This window comes from Adiantum capillus-veneris, chromosome 17 (assembly GCF_014529385.1).
Source record: "Adiantum capillus-veneris isolate H3 chromosome 17, ASM1452938v2, whole genome shotgun sequence".
NCBI lineage: Eukaryota > Viridiplantae > Streptophyta > Polypodiopsida > Polypodiales > Pteridaceae > Adiantum > Adiantum capillus-veneris.
Window position 1 is genome coordinate 1,316,966 of NC_140947.1, and position 24,285 is coordinate 1,341,250.

The following is a 24,285-nucleotide window of genomic DNA, read 5'->3' on the forward strand; positions in this document are numbered from 1 at the left end:
GGTCTGCTCAGAATTTTGATTTGGGCTCATTTCGGCCACCGTTTCCACTACGGGCGGTACTGCACAGGTTATTTCGTCATTTTGTGCAGATTTTCTGTCAGTGCCATTTTCTGCATAACAGGTGCCTTATAGTCTTCTACGGTTTGTGCTATATAGCACAAGTTGTTCCCGCTCCATTTCTCCTATTTTCGGGCAGTTTTCACATCAGGTGCAGCATTTACCATGGCTGACAACAACAACACAGATGTGTTCAAGATGTTTGCTGCTGAGGACAGGTTGGATGGGGACAACTACCCTATGTGGGCTTATATGATGCAACACGTTCTTGTGTCAAAAGGTGTCTGGAACATTGTGCAGGGCATTGATGTACGTCCTGGTTCTGAAGATGTAGGCGATATTGAGGATGTTGCAGGTCTTGCTGCAAGGATTGCAGCTGTTAGAGTTGTTTTGCCTACAGCAGAACAAGCTCGTTGGGATGTTAAGGATGCGCAGGCTCATGCATTGATTGCGTTGTCTGTGAAGCGCACCATTATTCCTCACATCCGTTCAGCAAAATCTGCAAAACAGGCTTGGGATATTCTAGCAGGTCTTTATGCAAGCCGCAATGAGGCTAAAATTGCTTTGCTGCGTAAAGAGCTAGAGTCGAAGATTATGCATGAGGAAGATGATATGGACACTTTCCTTGCTAGTGTCAAGGATATCAATGAGCAACTCATTTCTGCAGGTGAAGTCATTTCTGACAGTTCCCTTGTGCAGACTGTTCTTGATGCCTTACCAGATTCCTACCAGACTTTTGCTAGTACTTGGAGACTGATGACCCAAGGAAATCCTGAAGTTGTCAAGTTTGATGCATTATGCACATTGCTGTTGCAAGAGTCACTTTCTAGAAAAAACAGGACTAGGCAGCGTGCAGTTGAACAGGCTTTTATTGCTTCTCAAAGAAAGGGTGGTAACAGTAATGCAGCCACTTTTTATGGTTCTGCTGCGAGTGGCAAAAATTTTGTTCCTAATGCTTCTGCTGGCAGCACTTCGTCTGGCAATTCTGGTGATAAGGGCAAAAAGAAGATGTGTTGCCATTATTGTAAAGCCAATGATCACTTGATCAAGTCGTGTCCTAAGTTGAAGGCCAAAGAGGCTAAGAAGAAAGAGGGTGGTTCCACTGCAAATGCTGGTTCCACTACAAATGCAGCCATTGTTGAGTCTTCTGTGAAAGGAGATTGTGATGCTGATGTTGATGCAGAATGGGCTTTTAGCGCAGAGTGCACTTACAATCCTGCTGTCCATGATGCATGCTTGTCAGTTGCTGCAGATTCACATGTGTGGTATTTCGACAGTGGTGCTACAAAGCACATTACCTCACATCGTGAATTGTTTACCTCTCTCGAGTCTGTCCCTCATGGGAATTCAGTCACTTGTGCCAACAACGCCTCTTATCCAGTTCAGGGAGTTGGAAAGATTGTGCTCACTGCTGCTAATGGCAGTTCCTTCACACTTGTTGATGCACTTTATGTACCTGGGATCAAGAAGAATCTCTTGTCTGTATCCGCACTTGCTAGACTTGGACTTGTAGTCAAATTTGTGGATGACAGATGTACAGTTCATGATCTCAGTTTTGGTGATGAAATTGTTGCATCTGGGCTTTTGTGCCGTGGGCTGTATAAGCTCACTTTGTATGACAAGTGTGGACAAAATTTTGCAAATGCTGTTGCAGATTCAAGGGCTATTTCAGATGCAAAACTTTGGCATGCACGTTTTGGTCATCTGAATTTTGCCAGTTTGCTGCGTTTGCAGAAATCTGATATGGTTGCTTCTTTGCCGCCTCTTGAAGCACCTATGAAACATGTTTGTGAAGGCTGTATTCTGGGTAAAATGCAGCGTTCTAAGTTTCCAAAGGATGGTTCAGTTAGGGCCACATGCAGGTTGCAGCTTGTGCATAGTGACGTTTGTGGGCCCATGCAAACTCCGTCCTTGGGCAATTACCTGTACTTCGTGACTTTCATTGATGATTACTCCAGGCATGCGTGGGTATTTCCGCTTAAAGCGAAGTCCGAAGTTTTTATGTGCTTCAAACAATTTTTGGCTATGGCTGAAAATGTCTCAAAATGTACTATGGGCACCCTCCGTTCCGATCGAGGGGGGGAGTATATGTCTCATGAATTTAATGCATTTCTGGCTAGTCGTGGGATAAAACACCAATGTACAGTGCCTTATACACCTCAGCAAAATGGTGTTGCTGAGAGGAAAAACAGGTCACTAACGGAAATGGCACGATGTATGGTCAAAAGTCAAGCTTTGCCGCATTCTTTTTGGCTTGAGGCCATCATGTGTGCCACTTATGTACTTAACAGGTGTCCTACGAAAGCTTTGCAGTCTATTACTCCATATGAAGCATGGCATGATAGAAAACCTTCTATTGAGCACATGCGTGTTTTTGGCTGTTTGGCATATGCTTTGGTGCCACAAGTGCAGCGCAGAAAATTGGATGATAAGGCTGTCAAATGTATTTTTGTTGGTTATAGTGCTGAAAGCAAAGGTTACAGGTTGTATCATCCGCAAACAAAACGTATTTTGGTTTCACGGGATGTAGTGTTTGTGGAAGATTCTGTTCAACCCTTGCTATCATGTACTAGAGACAGTAATGTAAGCTCACAGGACATTTATGACACTTTGTTGCCTCTTTTCAGTGGTGGAAATACGATTGTAAGTTCCAATGAGGCAAATGTACAGCCTATGGGGGTTTCTGAAAATGTTTTAGAACAGCCTATTACTGATGCAGATGTACATGATGTACTTGATGAGGAAAGGGCTGAAAATGAGCAGGCTAGAGGTATGCCAAAATGGCTGGTGCACACTTTGCGTGACAGTAAATTGGATGCACCTTTATCTAGTCGTACTCGTTCAGGCTCTCGCCATGCATCTTATGCATCAGATTGTTATGCTTTGGCTGTGTCTAGTTTACATGATGTTGAGGAGCCTCTGTCTTTTAATGAAGCACAGAATTCAGAAAATTGGATTGCTGCCATGAAATCAGAATATGATGCACTTATAGAGAATGACACATGGACTTTATGTGATTTGCCTCCTGGCAAAAAGGCCATTGGTACGAAGTGGGTTTACAAGTTGAAACGCAAGCCGGATGGTGAGATCGATCGCCATAAGGCTCGACTTGTTGCAAAGGGTTATGCACAACAAAAAGGCATAGATTATGAAGAGACTTTTGCTCCCACTTGTCGTATGACTACTGTGCGTTTTCTATGTGCATTGGCAGCTCATTTTGGTTGGGATGTACATCAATCAGACATTGTTACTGCTTTCTTGAATGGTGACATATTTGAGGAAGTTTATGTAACGCAGCCTCGCGGTTTTGTCATAAAAGGACAAGAGGACAAAGTGTGCAAATGTAAGAAGGCTTTGTATGGGTTGAAGCAATCTCCTCGTGCTTGGTATGAGAAAGCTGACACTCATTTGGTTAAACGAGGCTTTCGTAACAGTCCAACAGAAAGCACATTTTATGTAAAGCGTGAGGATGATGTATTTCTCATTGTGGTTCTTTATGTTGATGATTTGCTGATCACTGGACCAAATGAGAGACATATTGCTGAATTTAAGGCTGATTTGAATGCTACTTTCAAGATGAAAGATTTGGGGCTGTTGCATCATTACTTGGGTATACAGTTTAAGCAGTGTGATGGTGGTATTGCCTTGTGTCAGAAAAGTTACATAGAGACATTGCTATGTAAGTTTGGACTTGAGGATTGCAAACCTATTGCCACTCCCATGGAAACAGGTTTGAAGTTGAGTCTACATGATGCTGGCGATCCTGCTGATGTCACTCTTTACCAAACTGCTGTTGGCTGCCTCATTTATGTATGCAACACGAGGCCAGATATTCAGTTTGCAGTCTCGCAGGTCAGCAGATTTATGCATAGCCCAGGGTCTAAGCATTGGCAGGCTGTCAAGAGGATTTTCCGCTACCTTAGTGGCACTTTACATCTTGGCTTGTTTTATCCCAAGGGGGGATCATTGCCGCCAGACTTACATGCTTTTTCGGACTCAGATTGGGCTGGTTGTTTTGACACGCGAGTGTCCACAAGTGGTTTTTGTTTCATGCTTGGCAGTTCATGTATATCATGGTTGAGCAAGAAGCAACCTACTGTGGCCACTTCGAGTTGTGAGGCTGAGTACAGGGCAGTCTTCACAGCTACGGTTGAGTGTGTATGGCTCAGACGCCTTATGGCTGACTTGGGTGTTGGACAGGACACTGCCAACACTATCTACACTGACAGTCAGAGCGCATTGGCAGTTGCGAGGAACCCAGTTTTTCATGCTCGCACAAAGCACATTGAGGTGCATTACCACTATGTCAGGGAGAGGCTCTCAGCAGGAGAGATCAGCTTGGCTTATGTGCCAACACAGGACAACCTTGCAGATCTTTTCACAAAGGCATTGTCTCGTGAGAAGCTTGAAGCTTTCCGCAAAGCTTTGGGCTTACTCCCCTTTGTGGACTGATCCTGTCCTCAGGGCATGGCACTTCCCTTTACTCATGTGCCAGCTCTCGTTCACCGCATCACTCCAGGGGGGATTTGTTACCATATACATGTGGTAGTGATGTGTGTGAACACACTAGGACCGCCGGGGCATTTTTTCCCTCTTTAGGAGGTTTTTTCCCCCGTGCATTGTATATACGCCCATCACTCTAGGGCTATCTATCTTTCCATTGCACACTAAGTAACACACTCTCTATTGTGTGCCTTGAGCTTCCTTCGTCTTCTCCAAGCTGTGTGTGTTTCTCTGCAACCCTAATTCCAACACTGCCAAGCATGAAACAAAAACCACTTGTGGACACTCGCTTGTCAAAACAACTAGCCCAATCTGAGTCCGAAAAAGCATGTAAGTCTGGCGGCAATGATCCCCCCTTGGGATAAAACAAGCCAAGATGTAAAGTGCCATCAAGGTAGCGGAAAATCCTCTTGATAGCCTGCCAATACTTAGACCCTAGGCTATGCATAAATCTGCTGACATGTGAGACTGCAAATGAATATCCGGCCTCGTGTTGCATACATAAATGAGGCAGCTAACACTTGTTTGGTAAAGAGTGACATCAGCAGGATCACCAGCATCATGTAGACTCAACTTCAAACCTCTTTCCATGGGAGTGGCAATAGGTTTGCAATCCTCAAGTCCAAACTTACATAGCAATGTTTCTATGTAACTTTTCTGACACAAGGCAATACCACCATCACACTGCTTAAACTGTATACCCAAGTAATGATGCAACAACCCCAAATCTTTCATCTTGAAAGTAGCATTCAAATCAGCCTTAAATTCAGCAATATGTCTCTCATTTAGTCCAATGATCAGCAAATCATCAACATAAAGAACCACAATGAGAAGTACATCACCCTCACACTTTACATACAATGTGCTTTCTCTTGGACTGTTACGAAAGCCTCGTTTAACCAAATGAGTGTCAGCTTTCTCATACCAAGAACGAGGAGATTGCTTCAACCCATACAAAGCCTTCTTACATCTGCACACTTTGTCCTGTTGTCCTTTTATGACAAAACCGCGAGGCTGCGTTACATAAACTTCCTCAAATATGTCACCATTCAAGAAAGCAGTAATGTCTGATTGATGTACATCCCAACCAAAATGAGCTTCCAATGCACATACAAAACGTACAGTAGTAATACGACAAGTGGGAGCAAAAGTCTCTTCATAATCTATGCCTTTTTGCTGTGCATAACCTTTTGCAACAAGTTGAGGCTTATGGAGATCGATCTCACCATCCGGCTTGCGTTTCAACTTGTAAACCCACTTCGTACCAATGGCCTTTTTGCCAGGAGGAAAATCAAATAAAGTCCATGTGTCATTTTCTATAAGTGCATCATATTCTGATTGCATGGCAGCCATCCAATTTTTTGAATTCTGTGCTTCATCAAAAGACAGAGGCTCCTCAAAATCATGTAAGCTAGACACAGCCAAAGCATAACAATTTGATGCATAAGATGCATGGCGAGAGCTTGAACGAGTACGACCAGACAAAGGTGCATCCAATTTACTGTCACGCAAAGTGTGCACCAACCATTTTGGCATACCTCTAGCGTGCTCATTTTTAGCCCTTTCCTCATCAAGTACATCATGTACATCTGCATCAGTAATAGGCTGATCTAAAAATTTTTCAGAAGCCCCCATAGGTTGTACATTTGCCTCATTGGAACTTACATTCATATTTCTGTCAGGCCAAGGGCCAACCAAGGGGTCACGGAGTCGGCCAAGGGCCGGCTGCCAGTGGGAAGGGGTCCGAAAGTGGCTAGGAGCCTATTAAAGGGAGGTTGGGCGGATGGACCAGGACCGAGCAGTCCTGAGGTTTTAGATTGGTATCAGAGCTTCAGGCTATCTTTAGAACTTGGGGCACATTTTTGCTTTTGCTGCATATTGCATGCAACCTCAAAGGAGGAAGAAGAAGAGGCTGAAGCCCGCGCGTGTGCAACAACCCATAGTCGGGGACGAGGGCGTCTGACGACCTGCACCAAATTGGCTGGGGCTAGGCTCAGTTGGAGCGCAAGGCAAAAGCAGGGACTTTTCGTGCTTGGCCCGCCCTCAAAGAGCTGCTGCATAGCGAGCTCCATCACCATCTTCTCAACGCGCTGTCGGCGACATGCAGCAGACAGTTTTACGTTAATTTTTTTTTTTTCCTTCACCTTGGCCAACCCTAATGGCCTAGTTAAGGGGCTCTACCCACGGTACTTGATTTGGCAAGACGAGTTTTGTTCTTTGGCTCAAATCCGTTCATCGTGGGCACACAAAGCACACAACGGCTGTGGATTTATACGAATTTTGCAGTCCAAATCTGCTGCAACTTGGCTTCTATAGTTTTGAAAAGCCCGCGATTAGTGGAAAAATTCCCGGATTTGGCTTCTTGCATACGATGCAAGCCAACTTGGTGGTGAAGGTACCTTGCTTCGTGTTCTCAAGCTTATCATCGGCTGCACCATTTGTCGGAAAATTTCAAGTTCCTCTGGCGTAGTGCATACGATGCAAACCCGCTCATTGGCAACTCCAATGTGATCGATGCTTTCAAGAACATCATCGGCTGCAGACTTGATCATTATTTTCAAGCTACTCTTCGTTTTGGATTGACGTTCGTTTTCGAATTCAGTGTTTTTTCCCATCAAAGGCGTAATTATACGGTTACTTATAGAAACCTGCTACGAGCTCGTTGGAATTCAGGTATTCTTCTTTATTTTCTTGCACAGTACGTCCACAACATGGATTCGGACATAGATATGCATCATGCATTTGATTTCGAGCAGTCCTTACCTGTTTCGTCTGCCGATGCCACGCGGACGGTTCCTCTCACGGAGAGTAATCGTGCCACAACGGCGACAGACGATGCGTATGAGTTGCTGGTCATGGAAAATTTCCGTGCATTGAAAACACGCATGACTGTACTTGAAACGAATTTTGCACAATTAAATCAGAATGTCACAGCATTATCCGATTTGATTAAGTTGCATATGCGGCAGCAGGCCATGGGCCCTGCTAGTCAGCCAACTCAGGAGCACGGCTCCACACCAGGCCAAGGGCCGGCTACTGGGCAAGGCCCTCCTCCGGGACCGCTGCACTCTCTGACCCAAAAAGAGGTGGACGATTTGTTGAAAAATACAAAGCCACCAATTTTTCGGGGAGAAGAGCGTGAGCGAAACAAGGACACGTGAATATTTTTCTCAGTAAGTGGGATGGTATTCATGACCTTAGACGTACCCCGGATGCAGCCAAGGCGCTGCAGACAAGTCTGACTTTGGACGGCAAAGCCTACAAATGGTGGATGTCTCTCAAGGAGAAGGGCATGCTACCACAGACTTGGGTAGCTTTTGAGACTGTCTTCAGGAAGGAATTTCTACCTACCAATGAGAAGGATAGAAATTGGACCGCCTGGGATGAATGTTCTATGCGCCAGCATAAAACATTATTGGAATATATTTCCCATTATCGGGATGTGATCCTCAAGCTGGAAGGGATGGATACCTTTCAGCAAGTGCGTGGGTTCATCCATGGGTTAACTCCCAAGCTTAAGAAGCACGTTAAAACCCAGGATCCACAAACACTTGAGGACGCAATAGTGCAAGCTCACATCCATGATGATCCCGATGATCAGGCATTGCAGAGTTCGCATGTGCATGGCACTACACCTGTTTCAATACGTCCACATCATGTGCATCATAAAAGAAAAAATGTCTCTACTGCATCAGAGACCTCCAAAAAAACCAAGGGGTCTAGAGGTCCTCTCTCAACGGAAGAGTTTGAGAAAGCCAAAAAATAAAAGTTGTGCTTTAAATGTTTGGGAACTGGACATAGCAAAAAGGATTGTCCCAAGGGGAAATCTGCCGCTGAAGACAAGGGGAAGGAAAAAGCAGTGCACATGGTGCAGCTTTTACCTATTGAATCCTCTTCCCAGCTTGCTAATGTGGAAGTAACATACACCGAGGCGGTGCATGAGTGCTGTATCACGGCCTCCATGTGGCAGCAGACTTTCAGACCACATGAGTTGGTGCGTATGCATGGCTCTATCCAAGGGCACAGGGTGCGGATCTTGGTAGACGATGGTGCGTCGCACAATTTCATCAATTATAAATTGGTGAAACGACTCAAATTGCCCCAAACCCCGAGTTCCCATCGCTACAAGGTAGCAATGATTAACGGCCATGATGCTGAGATATGGGAAACTCAGGTTAAAGATGTACCTCTGGAAATTCAAGGATACCGTAGCTCTTTGGACTTCCAAGTCATGAATATGGAGAGGGCAGATGTGGTTCTTAGTCGTGAATGGTTTCATAGTTTAGGATCATCCCTTAGACGTAGCTATGAGCATAATAGTCTAATGTTCGAATCCAATGGTGTGCACGTGCTGGTGTTGGGGGAGAAGGATGTACCTTCCTCACCACTTATTTGTACAGCTGAGCTTATGAAGCTCGCTTCTGATGATGCAATAGAAGAACTCTTTTTGTGTTACTCACTGTGCCATTTTATTTCTAATGTGGATGATGTTTTTAATGATGATAAAGTTTTGAATAAAACTTCCTCAATGCCGCATTCTTCTCTCTCTCCTCTTCCAGCTATGCCTACTAATTCAAAACAAGCAAATGTTGCTAATGCATTAAAGGAACTTTTAAGGGAATTCACGGATGTGTTCCCAGATGATTTGCCACCAGGGCTACCGCCGACACGTTCTGTGCAACATGGCATAGACGTGGTTGCAGGCAGTAAGCCAGTGAGTAAACCGCCTTACCGAATGAGTCATTCTGAGGCTGCTGAGGTGGAACGTCAGCTTGCTGACTATCTCAGTAGAGGGTTTATTCAACCAAGTTATTCACCATGGGCCTCTCCCATTCTCTTGGTGAAGAAAAAGGATGGTAGTATGTGCATGTGCGTAGATTACCGTGGATTAAATGCGGTTACTGTTAAGAACAAGTACCCATTGCCACGAGTGGATGAGCTGTTTGATAAGCTCACCCATGCTCGTATATTTTCAAAGATTAATTTAAGATCTGGGTATCATCAAGTACGCATCAGGCTTGCGGATATACCCAAAACAGCGTTCCGAACAAGGTTTGGACATTATGAGTTTTTGGTGATGCCCTTTGGGTTAACCAATGCTCCAGCTACGTTCATGACACTCATGGATAGTGTCTTGAGACCATACTTGGAAAAGTTTGTTATCGTTTTTCTCGATGACATTCTTGTCTATAGTGCCACTGAGGAAGAGCACTTAGCACATTTGAAACAAGTGTTTCATTTGTTACGCCAAAATCAGTTATATGCCAAGGAATCCAAATGTGATTTTCTCAAGGAGGAAATTCACTACTTGGGGCATGTTATTTCGGCTGCAGGGTTACACATGGATCAATCCAAGGTGGAAGCCATTCGGAGGTGGCCCTCTCCCAAAAATTTGGAAGAGCTCCAGATTTTTTAAGGCTTTGTAGGTTTTTATCGTCGATTCGTTAAAAAACTATGCCCATATTGCTGTTCCCATGACAGATCAACTGAAAGCCAAGGGCAAAACCTTTTAGTGGGGATTAGCACAATAGCAAAGTTTTGACAAACTTAAGGACACATTAGCCACAGCTCCTGTTTTGGCTATTGTGGATCCCTTAAAGCCATTCATTTTGGAAATGGATGCTAGTAATCGTGCGATTGGAGCAATCCTTTTGCAGGAGGGAAGGCCAATTGCATTTGAAAGCAAGAAGCTGGATTCAGCACAGTAGAATTACTCTGCTTACGAACGAGAGCTCTATGCAATAGTGTCTGCTTTAAAGACATGGCGACATTATTTGTATGGTGCAAATTTTGAGATTGTGTTTGACCATGAAAGCATCAAGTGGTTCACACAACAAAGTGATTTGAAGGGTCGCAAGGCCAGGTGGGCTGAGATTCTTCACGACTATGATGCCAAGCTACGATATCGCAAAGGGCGGTACAATGTAGTGGCTGATGCTCTCAGCCGAATGCCAGAGATCAACTCTCTCCTTTTCACGGAATTGCGGAGTGAGTTTTTGGAATCTCTCAAAGGTAAGTGCGAGCATGATACTGCATACTCCAAGGTGTGGAGCTATGTTAGAAAGAGGGATCCTTCTCACTCCAATGTTGGTAGTGGTTTTGTTTCCTCCACACCCAGTTCTCCTCTTTCGAGTAATGAACTGCAGAGATGGAAGAATTTTTCCATAGATGATGGGTACCTACTCCACAAGGGGAGAGTGTGTGTACCGCCGGAGTGCAAATTCAGCGCCAAATTATTTATGAATGTCACGATAGTCCAAGTGCAGGGCACCCGGGAATTAAGAAAACTTATGCACTCGTAAGACGACAGTTTTACTGGCCAGGTTTGCATGGGTATGTTCAAGACTATGTCTTGCATTGCCAAAAATGTCAAGTTAATAAAGAAGAGCGCCTGAAAGCGGGAGGACTCTTATATCCTTTAGAGATTCCCAATGGTAAATGGGAAAGTATCTCCATGGATTTTATTGTGGGTTTACCAACCACTATTCGAGGACATGACTCGGTATGGGTGGTCGTAGACCGGTTGACTAAACTTTGTCGGTTTATTCCAACCAAGTCAACCATTAAGACTCCAGAATTAGCGAAGTTATTTGTGGACAATCTTTACAGGTTGTATGGATTGCCAAGTAACATTGTGAGTGACCGTGATCCCAAGTTTAACAGTCATTTTTGGAGGGATGTTTTTAAACGATTGGGTATACAACTTAATTTAAGTACGGCTGATCACCCTGAAACAGATGGTCAGACGGAACGAGTCAACCAAGTGCTAGAGGATATGCTATGAGCATACGTTAGCAAGAAGCAATCCGATTGGAAAGATTATCTTCCTATTCTTGAGTTTGCATATAATAGTGCTAAGCATGTTACAACTGGTTTTAGTTCATTCATGCTTATGTATGGTTTTCAACCTAGATCACCAGTGACGATGGGGTTGGCAACCGAAAAGCTCCAACAGGTCAAGGAGTTCCTCCAAGATCATATGGAAATGCTAAGACTTGCTCGTCAAAATGTTCGATAAGCACAGGATTGGTATAAGAAGTATGCTCATGAGAAACGTCGGCAAGTTACCTTCACGGAAGGGGAAGAGGTATTTTTGCGTGTGCAAGAGCATTCAGAAAGTCTGAAGACTGGGCCTACACCCAAATTATCTCCATGTTATTGTGGGCCATTCAAGATACTCAAGAGAGTTGGAGATAGGGCCTACAAACTTGAGTTACCTACGCACTCTCGTGTCCATCCGGTATTTCATGTAAGTCGTTTACGTAAACGCTTGCATGGGGATGACAATGTTATCAGCCAACAGATATTGGTTGATTTCATTGAACCTCCCATTCCACCGCATGAACCTGAACGCATTTTAGATTTTCATGAACTCCGTACTCGTCATCATGTACGTAGTCAAGCTTTAGTCAAGTGGAAAGATCGCCTTGAAGAGGGTGCCACTTGGGAAAACATTAGTGTTCTTAAGAAGAAATTCCCCACTTTTGTTTTCGAGGACGAAAACGCTTCTCCAATGGGGGAGTAATGTAAGGCCAAGGGCCAACCAAGGGGTCACGGACTCGGCCAAGGGCCGGCTGCCAGTGGGAAGGGGTCCGAAAGTGGCTAGGAGCCTATTAAAGGGAGGTTGGGCGGATGGACCAGGACCGGGCAGTCCTGAGGTTTTAGAATTTCCACCACTGAAAAGAGGCAACAAAGTGTCATAAATGTCCTGTGAGCTTACATTACTGTCTCTAGTACATGACAACAAGGGCTGAACAAAATCTTCCACAAATACTACATCCCGAGAAACCAGAATACGTTTTGTTTGCGGATGATACAACCTGTAACCTTTGATTTCAACACTATAACCAACAACAATACATTTGACAGCCTTATCATCCAATTTTCTGCGCTGCACTTGTGGCACCAAAGCATATGCCAAACAACCAAAAACACGCATGTGCTCAATAGAAGGCTTTTCTATCATGCCATGCTTCATATGGAGTAATAGACTGCAAATATTTTGTAGGACACATGTTAAGTACATAAGTGGCACACATGATGTCCTCAAGCCAAAAAGAATGCGACAAAGCTTGACTTTTGACCATACATCGTGCCATTTCCGTCAGTGACCTGTTTTTCCTCTCAGCAACACCATTTTGCTGTGGTGTATAAGGCACTGTACATTGGTGTTTTATCCCACGACTAGCCAGAAATGCATTAAATTCATGAGACATATTCTCCCCCCCTCGATCGGAACGGAGGGTGCCCATAGTACATTTCGAGAAATTTTCAGCCATAGCCAGAAATTGTTTGAAGCACATAAAAACTTCGGACTACGCTTTAAGCAGAAAATACCCATGCATGCCTGGAGTAATCATCAATGAAAGTCACGAAGTACAGGTAATTTCCCAAGGACGGAGCTTGCATGGGCCCACAAACATCACTATGCACAAGCTGCAACCTGCATGCGGCCCGAACTGAACCATCCTTTGGAAATTTAGAACGCTGCATCTTACCCAAAATACAGCCTTCACAAACATGTTTGACAGGTGCTTCAAGAGGCGGCAAAGAAGCAACCATATCAGACTTCTGCAAACATAGCAAACTCGCAAAATTCAGATGACCAAAACGTGCATGCCAAAGTTTTGCATCTGAAATAGCCCTTGAGTTTGCAACAACATTTGCAAAATTTTGTCCACACTTGTCATACAAAGTGAGCTTATACAGCCCACAGCACAAAAGCCCAGATGCAACAATTTCATCACCAAAACTGAGATCATGAACTGTACATCTGTGATCCACAAATTTGACTACAAGTCCAAGTCTAGCAAGAGTGGATACAGACAAGAGATTCTTCTTCATCCCAGGTACATAAAGTGCATCAACAAGTGTGAAGGAACTGCCATTAGTAGCAGTGAGCACAATCTTTCCAACTCCCTGAACTGGATAAGAGGCGTTGTTGGCACAAGTCACTGAATTCCCATGAGGGACAGACTCGAGAGAGGTAAACAATTCATGATGTGAGGTAATGTGCTTTGTAGCACCACTGTCGAAATACCACACATGTGAATCTGCAGCAAGCATGCATCATGGACAGCAGGATTGTAAGTGCACTCTGTGCTAAAAGCCCATTCTGCATCAACATCTGCAACACAGTCTCCTTTCACACAAGACTCAAGAATGGTTGCATTTGTACTGGAACCAGCATTTGCAGTGGAACCACCCTCTTTCTTCTTCGCCTCTTTGGCCTGCAACTTAGGACATGACTTGATCAAGTGATCATTGGCTTTACAATAATGGAAACGCATCTTCTTTTTGCACTTATCACCAGAATTTCCAGACAAATTACTGCCAACAGAAGCATTAGGAACATAATTTTTTCCACTCGCAGCAGAACCATAAGAAGTGGCTGCATTGCTGTTACCACCCTTTCCTTGAGAAGCAATAAAAGCCTGTTCAACTGCACGCTGTCTAGTCCTGTTTTTTCTGGAAAGTGACTCTTGCAACAGCAATGTGCATAATGCATCAAACTTGACAACTTCTGGATTTCCTTGGGTCATAAGTCTCCAAGTACTAGCAAAAGTCTGGTAAGAATCTGGTAAGGCATCAAGAACAGTTTGCACAAGGGAAGTGTCTGAAATATTTTTCTCACTGATATCCTTGACACTAGCAAGGATAGTGTCAATATCATCTTCCTCATGCATAATCTTCGACTCCAGCTCTTTACGCAGCAAAGAAATTTTAGCCTCATTGCAGCTTGCATAAAGACCTGCTAGAATATCCCAAGCCTGTTTTGCAGATTTTACTGAACAGATGTGAGGAACAATGGTGCGCTTCACAGACAACACAATTAATGCATGAGCCTGCACATCCTTAACATCCCAACGAGCTTGCTCTACCGTAGGCAAACCAACTCTAAGAGCTGCATCCTTATATTGTAGCAAGACCTGCAACATCCTCAACATCGCCTACATCCTCAGAACCAAGACGTACATCAATGCCCTGCACAATGTTCCAGACACCCTTTGACACAAGAACATGTTGCATCATATAAGCCCACATAGGGTAGTTGTCCCCATCCAACCTGTCCTCAGCAGCAAACATCTTGAACAGATCTGTGTTGTTGTTGTCAGCCATGGTAAATGCTACACCTGATGTGAATACTGCCCGAAAATAGGAGAAACGGAGCAGGAACAACCTGTGCTATATAGCACAAAACGTAGAAGACTATAAGGGACCTGTTATGCAGAAAATGGCAATGACAGAAATTCTGCACAAAATGACGAAATAGCCTGTGTAGTACTGCTTATAGTGGTAACAGAGGCCGAAATGAGCCCAAATCAAAATTCTGAGCAGACCGAGGTCTACGAGCTTACCCAAAATATTTGTCGTCCTGCGAACCTTTTCCAAAGCTCACTGAAATCGGAGAAAGTGAGCAGTCGTGTGCTGGAGCAGCTGGCGACTAAGCCCGAGAGGACGTGACCTGCTCTGATACCAATTGTTGGAATTAGGGTTGCAGAGAAACTCACACAGCTTGGAGAAGACAAAGGAAGCTCAAGGCACACAATAGAGAGTGTGTTACTTAGTGTGCAATGGAAAGATAGATAGCCCTAGAGTGATGGGCGTACATACAATGCACGGGGGAAAAAACCTCCTAAAGAGGGAAAAAATGCCCCGACGATCCTAGTGTGTTCACACACATCACTACCACATGTATATGGTAACAAGACCATATAGAGTATGTGAGATCACCCCACAAGGAACCATTTGTGTGGAGACTCTTGATGGATTTGAAACTATTGGATTCCTCAATGGGAGCACATTGAAAAGATTCTATGATCCTTTAAGCCAAGAGGAGGTACGTGCCATCCATACGAAAAAGGCAACCAAGGCACAAACAGAATTGAAGAAGATACAAGCTCAAGCTGAGGCTAAGGAGCGGAACGCATAAGACGAAAACGAGAGGCTAACCTTGGAGTCACACATACATTCCATGTTGAAACCGATGAGGATTGGTTGGACTCTGTCACACCTCTATGATACCCTATTGAGCGAAAAAACACTTATGGAAAAGTGCTATATAACGCCTTATTGGACACGGGTGCTAAATATAATCTGCTATCATATGGGGTGTGGTGTCAGTTAAGGAAGCCACCTCTATCTGAGAGTATTATCCAAGTCAAGGGTGTCAAAACAAGAAAAAAACTCCGGTTTTTGGAATCTGGCACACTTCTGTCAGTTATGACAATGGGGTTGTAGCTCAAGACTTTTTGGTCATGCCTGCCGGAACTATGGAGGGTAATATAAATCTAGGACGCACGTGGATGATAGCCACCAAATGCACTATTGATTGGGGGATAGGGGGTGTCACAACACAGAAACCAACTCTTAGCCCTGCCACTCAAGCCATACTCCCAGAGATATTGCCTCTTAAGGAAATAAACACCAAAAATCACGGAATGTTACACACCCGCTCTAGAGCTAGTTTGGGTACCAAAGAAAGAACGATTTTCTCCACCTAGCTTAGGAACAGGGAAATCAAATGGAGATTCTTGCTCTTCATGTAGTTCCTATACGGAAATAGAAGCTTCGACACAACCTCCACCTGCCATTGTACATATCTATACAAGCAAGAAAGAGTTTGAACCTCTCGTTGTAAGTTCACCACCTACAACAATGTTGCAAATAAAATCATAGGAGAGTACCTTACCACCCTTGCAACTAGATGAAACGCATAGGGCGGTCGAAAACTATTGGTTAAAACCTTCACCTATAACAACTTGGAACAACTGGTTTGAAAGGGTGACGACATCATTTCAAACGGTATGATCTACCCAAGGAAGGAGGGAGTGTTTGATAACATCCATCATTCACTTGCTTCCCCCTCAACCTTCCTCCCAGACCTCTTAATCTCCAATCTTAGGGAATGTATATATAAATCCTTATACTCACAAAAACAAGATAAAAAAGTAAAAGAGCAAGAGCCATAACACAAAATCATAAAAACACATTATGCACAAGAACAAGACCCTTGTAATATTTGCACTCTAACCATCATCTATTTGCATGTACAAATATGGCTAGTACGCTAGAGTCATCCAATCCTGCCTTGGGTGAGAGGTACCCTCGTTACTTTTCACAAATGTTTCACATGGTCTTTCCGGTGCTTGCATGTGAATGGGATTTGGTAAGTACGCTACCATGTGAGAGGAATTTTGAGGAGTTAGAATGGCTGATACGTCTCTTGACCATGTCTAATCCATACTTAGTAGAGAGAGTTTCTCCCATTGCACAAGCCTACCCTTTTGACCAAGATGACTATAGGCGTCTAGTGACCTTCTTAGTAAACATGGGTACCTATGATGAAGAAGAAGATTTACATGACTACACGGATGGCACATATGGTCTCATGGATGATGACTTTGTTTATCTCGACGATGAGGATAGGGGTTTAGCCTTAGGGGTTTCCCCCCAATCTCTACAATATCCTATTCCCTTGACTCTCTAGGGGGAGTGCAAATAATTAGGCTAGGGTTCCTTATGTTTTTTTTGTTGTGTTCAATAAGTGTTGGTACCTTTTCCCACTGATGTGCCTCCTGGAGGTATTCCTTGTGTTTCCTAGTGTGTATAGGAGCGTGTTGCTGTTGTTAGGATTTGAACCTTCATGGAATCTTTATCTCGACCCACTCTTCAAATCAAGCACGACCATCAACACAAACAGGTTTTTCTTGTCCATTAGCATTGCCTCTTATCTTTTTTGCATATATGTTTGTCTGCTTTGATTGTGATTGGTAGCATAATATTTAGTGCCTTTGTTTAGTACCAAACATTAAATTCAATGTAATTTTTTGTCATAATCACTTTTCTAGGTTTAAAAATCAAGCGGTCTGACTAAGCTAGTTTGACCAAGCTAGGTGTTAGAGATCTTCTCTTAATACCATGGGGAATCCCTTCCTAATTATCAATGGTTACTTAGGTTCTTAATCCGATTTAAGCAGCATTGTGTGAAATGTTCTAGGGCTTTCTAGTGGGCTTAGTCCCTATTGACCTTTAGCTTATGTATTATAAAGGGAGTTTACTAGTGTGATGAGCCTGGGGAGGGTAACGGTGTTATATGACCCCCCAAAGTGACAAAAATATGTTGAAAAAAAAATAAAAATAAAAAAATCAAAGTACCACAATGTAAAATCTTAAGTTGGAAGAGAAACCTCAGCTTGATTGGGTACTTCACTCACATGTATCGCCTATGGTACTAGAGTCCTAGAGGTTCCCAGTGTGGGCGCTTTTCCTTGAAAAGAAAAAAACCCAAGGCATACAAAATAAGCACACACATCAAAATTGAATCACTGTGAAAAGACTTTGGGGGGTCAAAGAAAAGGTAATCAGTCAGGCGATGATTTCATGAGAAATTCCTTTTATCGTAGCTTAACTACAAGGTCTTCTAGGTATAGCCTCTAGTCAACCCTCGAACATGAAATACTTGGCTCTCGCGATTAAACAGCTTAATTGACCAGAGAAAATTAAGAAGCTTACCCATGGTATTAATAGTCGATCTTTAGTGCCTTTCGATCGTTAAATTAGCGACCCCAGACTTGTTTAATTTTTTACCTTTACAGTTGTTTATGCATTTGATTGGTTTAAAATTCTGTTACCAATCAAATTGTCTGCCTACAATTGCATATGCTTTTTAATTGCTTATGAGAATGCAATTACTGTGCCAATGTTGTTTGATTTTGCAGTGACTGAAGGAGGCTAAGGACATTCATCTCAGATGCTCTTCCACCTCGATGATCGAACTTCAACTCAATAGCTTTCGAGGACGGAATCTACATCAGGAAGGGGGGCATGTTAACCCTCATGCACATTCCTATCACCTACAACGGACGTTGTATTATTTACTTGGTAGAGTTAGGTAACGGGCTTGTCGGTCCAATAGGAAAAGGGTAAGAGTGATCGCTGATGAGAGGCGCACTCTAACTGGAACATTCAAGGGATTAGTTGGCTAAGCATGGGCACCCAAGTGTGAATGGGGTGAGCTCATATAAAATTCAACTAAACCTAAAATTCACTCATTCTCTCATTTGTGCAATTGAAGAGTGCTCTTGCTCCATCTCCATCTTCTTCTTCTTCATCTCCTTGTGTGTGTGTGTGTGTGCGTGTGTGTGTGTGTGTGTGTGTGTGTGTGTGTGTGTGTGTGAGAGAGAGAGAGAGAGAGAGAGAGAGAGAGAGAGAGAGAGAGAGAGAGAGAGAGAGAGAGAGAGAGTGCGATCGAGCATTGCGGCGACACGACGGCGGAGAGGCGGTTGAGCGCGGTGTAGCGGCGTCTCCCTCTTCTTCGCGGCGAGGAATCCTCCACGAAGCAAGTGTAGAGCGGTGAGTGACACACCATTGTCATCTTTGAGCTTACTAGTTTAGGCTTGTTGTGTGCTTGGAGCCATTTGTGGCTCGCACGCGGTGTATCAGCAAGTTCCTTGCATTGACACGTGCGACATACGCGCACAGAGCTATTTTTTTGCATGATCCTTTCACTTCTATTTTATTGACCTTGCTGGACCTTGTCTTGCTTAACCTGACTGAAAAGGAATAAGAAATCCTAACATACAACATGATACTCATTACTAGATTAATGCCTTTAACCTGGTCTAGGTTTGAAAATATGGTATGAAGTGATGCCAGGTTTATCATTGGATATTTCCTTGGCTTTAAGTAAACTTAGACTTAGTTTGATGTGCTGATGATACTTAGGTTGTTTATGATACATATCATTGCAGAAATTACAATAATCTCTATGTTGAGGTGGGGGTACTGGTTTGATTTGATTTACCTACACCTTGACTATTGATTACTAGTTGGCCTTTTGGGTTGTGGATATCTGGCTTAGTCCCGAAAAGTTTTACAGCTATCTCATTTTTTTGGGTGGTACTTTACAACCTGGTTTTGGTGCACTGAGTAGTTGAAGTTTTACTTGAAATGTAGGGGAAAATATAGTTTTTAATCTAAGCTAATGTGCTCACTTGGTCTCTATGGTTTAACAGAATTATTGAAATTTGGCTCCAGCACAAAATAGGCTGGATTTCTTCGGACCAAATATGGCTTAAAACTAGATAATTGTACTTCGGGCCTGCTCACTAAGCTTGGGAAAAAATATCTAAAAACTTTTGTTGTTTTTTCATACAATGTTTAGCTAAAGAAAAACTTTGAATGATATAGACAACTTCTTCTCACAGTAAATTGTTGTTATAAAATAGAACTGTTATTAACATGTGAAGCAATTTTGGTAGGATTACTTTGTATGCAGGAAAACCTTGGATAATATCTACTTTAATGTATAGGACAGTAGCTAGTCTGATATTTTTAAGTTTGACATGGATAACAACTAATAGGTTCTTTGAAGACTGCCATACATAGACGAGTCTAACATATTTGTTGTCTTGACTATATGGATGTAGGTGAGAACTCTATCTTCGCTTAAAAAGGTTTAGCTTGTTGTAGTTTGACTTTGAAAACACTTTATGATTCAACTGGGATAGTTCTAATACCTTTGTATAAACTCATTCAAAATGATACTTCATTCTTAATATGCTATACAATTATTAATCAAAGACTGAGTTGTTTCTATACTAATCTTTGCCTAGACATATTTAGCCAGTTATCTCTTGAAGGTCTTGTTCCTTGGTGTGTATTTATAAAAAGTAAAATATCTAAACACACACCTAAACACTGAGCCCTCCCAGGCAGCTGGGTGGACCAGGACGCTGGCTTTGGATACTTCTTGTCTATAGGCTTGGATTGATGCACTGTCTATAAATCCTTGACTGGTTGACAGGTGTTAGGTGGTCTCTCCTTGACTTTAGACTGGATTCCTACTCACAACTACTATAGTCTTTTTGGCTCAATCAGTTTTAAGTAGCAGGTTAATCCAATTCTACTCACCTATACTTAAGCAAATTGTATTTTGACAATTACAGGCACATGCTACCTATTACACATATGATAATGTTTTGGAACAAGAGGACAAGCTTGGTGTATACCATCCAAAGGTTATTGACAACCATACTTTTTCAAACTGGCTGACAAAGCCTTAAAACGCCTACAAAAGTAATGTCTTCCTTGAGGATGATATGTGATATTGTATTAGTACAAACAATTCTACCCTTTTCAGGGACACTCCAACTTGGCACTTCTATGCTAAAGACTTTTGTTTAACTCATCTTATGATGAGGTAATAGGCCCATACACAATGGGCCTACTGCCGAAACCCATTGTGTATGGTGCCTGGGTTAGGGCGGGTACACACACACACACACACACACACACACACACACACATGGTCACTGCATCTGACGATGATGGCTAGTTCTAGTTACACTAACTCAACCTAGTAGTATTGCTACCCAGACTATGTAGACTAATCCTTTTGCTATATAATCACATGTAGCCTACTCTTATCATAAGGTTCTCCACCGTAAGATTGAAATTACTAAATTAAAGTTTAAACTCCTTGATGTTGGCTCACTATGCTGACTTGGTGAGCATGGTCTTATGAGTGCCTCGCATAAGCTCCTCCTGGCGTAAACCAATGCAAAGTTTTTATTCAATATCTGTTGCCACACTTGTAAACTACCTCATAAGGTGATTTTGATTAGGTCCTTGATTTCCAATATTACTTACACCGGTGTCATGGTTAGCATGGTTCAGTATGGACAATTGTTTGAATATAAGCTCTGTGGGAGCAATCGCTTAAAAAATCCTTTAACCCATAAATTAAAAGAAGGGGGGGTTAGTTTTACCTCTGGCGTAAAGAAATTACACTCTGTCACTGGACTCTCGCCCCCCTCAAATCATGATACTTCCTTCTTTACTCATGATACGTCACGTTTGTCGTTGGATAGTGGGTGGCTTGGAAGAGATTCTTTTGCCTCCATCTCTCGATATGATTCTTGACGGTGATTCTAGCTTCAAGTTCAAGGCTAGGCTGCTACGTCATATCCATAATTAAGGGTATTTTGACCGACTAAGGAGATTGCACACAGCGGAGGGCTTGCAGAGGGCGGCCATACCTGGCATGATGATTGGGTGATGATTGCGGACATAAACACAACCACTAACCCTATATAAAGGTGAGGGGTTCTTCCCTTCACTTAGACTTGGGTCTACCGGTGGATGCTTGGTTCTGCAGTTCGCTACTAGTGCGTCGATGATTAGATGGCTTCCACTTCAAAGGTTTTTTTCACTGTACTTAACATGTACTATGTTTGTTTACCACACTGGAATTTTTCTAGGTTTGACACAGCTGCGGTTACCTTAAGAATTTTGAAAGAACTGTACATTTGGAATTTTTAAAATTATATTGTAGCCTAGGTACTGACATTTTTCTCATCACTAAAAGGGATTTTTTTTTTCTTGCCTGTTACTGTTTACATGCATACTCACGCTAGTTTTTTCTGTTTGCATCAATTTTGACAGATGTATGGTTACTGATGGGGTTTTTCTACTACCTAAATTTGTTATATTATGGTGATATGGGGAAAACTTTTCTGACTGTGCTGAACACTGGTTGATATTTTGGATTGTTAAATGATGGTTCTTATTCCTTCAAGTTAGCATTCTGACGGGTTATGTGGTGGTTCATAAGCCAACAGTAAGTTACATTGGGATTTTGGGGAGAAAGGTTTTCAGCTTACATGCTTTTACAAAACCATGAGATTTGATTTACTCATGGTAGCTGAGCTTGGAAATTGCAGGTTCTAAACTAGTTATGTTACTTACACTTTGCAGATTAAAACCATGAGTATCTATAGTTGACTGTCTTAATCTCTCTATTGAGAAGGAGACGCTTGTTTGCTTTGACTTACTTGCATCCTATTGCCGATTAGTTAAGTTCTTTTTGGGTCGTGGATTTCCCGCTTAGTCCAAAAAATTGGTTTTTTTCAACTACAGCTAGCTGCTGGGGGGTTACTGCCATAAAATTTAAACTTATACATTCATGCATATTCTAGGAGTGATGCTTGGGTTAAAATCTATGGATACGAATCTATTTTTTATGCTCTACTACCAAATTATGTCATGGTATCTGGGTGAGATCTTACTCTCACAAACTAGCTATATTTATGGTTGGAGATGGCTAGGGTCTGATGGCTAGGGTCTGGCTGTGGCTTTAGTTAGTACATCTTTGGCTCTAGTTGATACTTCTTTGGGTTGTTTTTTAACAAGATCTGGTTTTTACTACCCGAGTATGGTAGGATATTGTGTTATAGGGGAAACTAATTGCTTTTCATACAATGTTTAGCTAAAGAAAAACTTTGAATGTTATAGACGTGTCATAATAATCAATATCTAATTTATGGGTGAAACAAAGAAGACTCTCTCTCCTTCTCAAGATTTAATGGAAAGCTTACCACCTACTCCAAGCTTGTGAGAAGGGAGGCCTACACCAACAACTCTTGGCTTTGTGATGAAAATCCAACCAAGAGCGAAGCTTCAATGCATGCTCATCTCCTCTACCATGCTAATTACTAAGCTAAGCTATGCTAATATGAGTGATTATGTGAGGATATGTACATCTTTCTTGTAAGAATACTTCTTCTTCCTGTCAATCTACTCTCATACCATGCTAGCTCTCACCATCTTCGAAGGTGTGTGAGGTCTTGGGTCTGAGATCGTGAGGGAATTGATGTTGTGTTTGATAAGTGTTTTGCTTAGTGCATGAATTTTCCATCATCATTGCACTAGCTAGTATTGAAGGAACACATAGAATTGTATTGTAAAATGTCTCTCTTGATTGGAGAAACCATAATACAAAGCCTTTTGGAGGGGGGACCGGCTCCATGAAAATCCGGTCCTCAATTGTTGTCAATTGCTTAATTTCTCTCATGCTATCTAACTAGGTGTTATGTTTTTTGTTGCTCTCTCCACCCAAGCACTCTTGTTAATCTTATTAGGAATCTATTCTAATGAGATTCTCACTATGTTCATGCTATTTTCCACTACACACAAGTTACTAGTATGCTATTGATCCCAATTTTAGAGATGTGATTTCAGCCCTTGCACTACAGAAGAAAGAGGAACCATTTACTTTACAAGATGGTTATCTTCTCTACGGCAATAGACTATGCGTTAGTAGCTCACTACGTGAGAAAGTAAAGTATGAATTTCATGCTCCTCATGCAAGGCATAGAGGGATTCAGTCTACCTTAAATGGGATTGAAACATATTTCTATTGGCCTACCATGAAAGAAAACATACAAGAGTATGTTTCTAAATGTGTGGTATGCCAAAAGACGAAGTTTGATAGAGGGAAGCAACCTAGATTGCTTCAACCTTTGCCAATCCCTAATTCACCAAGGGAGAGCATATCCATGGATTTTATCTTTGGATTGCCTAAGTTTATCCATTGGGAATACGGGAATATGGACGATAGTAGACAGGTTCAGTAAACAAGCTCATTTTATGCTTGTCAAAAAGACTATCAAAGCCCATCAATTGGCAACCCTCTTCATTTCACAAATCTTCAAGTACCATGGCTTGCCAATGTCCATACTGTCGGATAGAGATCCTAGAATGACCAGTAATTTTTGGAAGGGTCTCTTTGTGAATTTGGGAACAAGGCTAAACTTCTCTTTGGCCTATCACCCGCAAACGGACGGCCAAAGCGAAATAGCTAACCTAACAATTTTCGATCTACTAAAGCCTATGTAACGGAAGTAGATCAAATATCCCAATGGAGAAGTACTTACCCTTAGT